We start from the raw sequence: 2,932 nt of genomic DNA, 5'->3' as shown, positions 1-2,932 counted from the left end.
AATATGGTTTAGACTTAATCTTAACCTACGATTATAACTTTTTAGTCAAGGTATTTCCAAAACAATGAAGTAAAAGGGGGAGGTTTTTTTTTAAACAAATTCATCCAGTTATGTGGTTATCAAGTGAACAAAAATAGATTTTAGGTTGTTATCAAGATGAGAAAGTAACTAAGGTATTTTTGTTTCCCACAAGGTCATAACACAGTAGTCCTAGTTATAGCAGTCCTTTCCTAGCGTATTACATGCAAAGTGATAAGTTAGGTATCCTTAAATCCTTGGTCCGGCATCTAGAGAATTTCACTCGCACCTTTGTCCATCTACATATGCATAATTTACTAATCCTTACCAATATCTCATATTAGACATCATAATCGATTTATGTCTTAGTTATTACTTCACAAAAATCGACACTAGCCTATTAGATAGTATCACACTAAATCTATGTTGATAATTCTTTTCTTATTAGCTAACTCCTTGTCCGGCAAGTAGCAATAAGGCGAGTTCTAACGTGTGCACTCCTTAAAAAGACTTCTAAGTGAAAGAATTATAAATACATGCAAAAACACTATTCAATAATTTCTTAACTACTAGTTATATTTTGTTAATCCCTCATTGTTCCCACAACCCTAGTTGTGGATTTAGTTACCTATATGAGCAAGAACACAATTCATTTTTGTAGATGAAGAAATCGTGAACTTAGGTAATAATAGTAAACCAAGAGATTACACTTGAATTTCAAACCAAGAGCTTCAAAACCAAATTTGAAAATCAATTATTTGCCAAAGTTGCAAAAACTAATCTACAAAACATAAACAAGAACAAGAATAGTCATTGCTAACCCAACAAACAAGGTTTTATGCCCTATTGAGAACAAAGACTTAATGAAAAAGGAATTCCACTAAGGAAAGCTTTGTTTAGGCACAAGACTTTAATCGACTAGACCAGCTGATGGGCCATCGATCGATCGACTGTCCGTGGTTTTCTTCCGTCAGTCAGGACTTTGAAAAATATTTCAGCCTCCGGAATTTATCTTCTATGAATCAAATGACGGACAAACAACACGGTCCATCGACAAATCTACGGTCCTTCGATTCTCCTCCATAGATCCACACTTAAATTTTCAAGAATGAACGAAAGACCATCGATTGAAACCGTAGTCTTGTAGTTGCAAACTACGATTCACCAGTACGGTCTGTTGATCGATCGACAGACTGTTGATGCCAATTGTGGTTCCACCATTTGTAATAATTCCTTGAATTCCTCTAATGCCGGGGCTGCTCATCCACAATCACCACCTACAGAGCGTTGATTGAATGAAAGACCATCGATTGCCTCTATAGATCTGTTCTGCACTTTTCAGTTGTCTTCATCATTTTCTGCCTGAACAACTTTCCTAGAAAACAAGACACAAAACTAGTTAAAAACCAATACAAAAAGGCTCTAGACACATTCAACTCTTAAGTGAAATGCATTAGAAATACCATGAACTCATGGTACATGATTTTGCCTGGAGGAACGTAGGATGGGTCCCTCTCCGAGTCGATGTCTTCATCAATTAACCAGAGTGATAGGATGATGGAGTTGAATTTTCCCCTCTTCGAGTAGAATACTTGTCTCTTGGGTGCCATGGTACCTGTGGAGAATTTGTTAGTACCGACATAGATTAACAACACACTCTAATTAATTGTAGGACTAAGAACACAATGACACAAAAACATCATAGGCTGTAGTTTTCGGTTGATGGCCCCATTGATGGTCCGTAGATTCATCTACGGTGAGTGAAACCCTTCCATGGTTTGGATGGGTTAAAACATACTCTCTGATAGAAACGACGGATGTCCAGAACAATCTGTCAATCAATTGATGGACCGCAGTCCACATCCGTCATTTGACATTTGAGCTTTTGTTGTGTGTGTGTGGCAGACTACGGACGCAATCGACGGTCCTTCAATTGAACGATGGTCCGTAGACGGGGTTGCGTGACTGAGGCTTGTGCCAGATTGCAGGCCTCCTTTAGTTCAAGTTCCGATTTTTAGTGACCAATTTTAACAACAATCTAGAATATTCATGCATTTCAACATAACCTATGTTAGTTCCTTGTTCCTAGGGTTCCTTTTTCGTACAATTTTCTAACCCTTATTTGTTGTATAAAGTATAAAACCCTAGGTCGGAAATCACACGTAGAGTTAAACACACATATTTCAGGTGATTAAGATGCTTCACAATAATAATCCATCATACCAAAGGAGATCACTACTTAATTTTTAACATGCATCGTAAGTTTATTTACTCCAAAGTTCAAGATCCCACTCCTCAGTTTCTATATTCAACTTATGAATGCAAATTCAGATCGAGGGGAAGTCAAAGGACTTTTCACGTGATGAATGTAACGACCTGAAAGTACCCGCTAGAAGAAAGGAGAACCCATAGGTCGGAACAATTGCGTACTTGACCTTTCAGAGGTCTTGTACAAGACTCGGCTATCATTCATTACATAAGACATGAAAAGTAATGCGGAATTAAAACTTTTTGCGAAAAAATAAATAGAGAAAACATCATTAATTAATGCTAAGGATTGATCTCGTCTTCACAAGCCAACTTAAAGACACGACATAAATATGTTAGGGACACAACCCTTTACATTAAATGAAAATACATAATAAGACTCAATGCTTGAATCTAAGAAATGGAACTATGCCCTCGAATATATGAGGACATACTTAGTCTTGAGAGAGTTGATTTCCAAGCTTGGCCTTCTAGTCTTCAACTTTCCTCCAACCTATACTTATTAAGTATAGAAAAGTTTGGGGTTGGTACAAAACTATGTACTAAGTCATAGCATATGCAAAAACATGTGAAAAGGGACAGTTTAGTAAAATAAGCTTTCATGCCAAATAAGTAAAACCTTAATGATTATTGATTAAAATAGTAT

This window comes from Solanum pennellii, chromosome 8, assembly GCF_001406875.1.
Source record: "Solanum pennellii chromosome 8, SPENNV200".
Taxonomy (NCBI): Eukaryota; Viridiplantae; Streptophyta; class Magnoliopsida; order Solanales; family Solanaceae; genus Solanum; species Solanum pennellii.
This window is presented reverse-complemented; position numbering follows the sequence as displayed.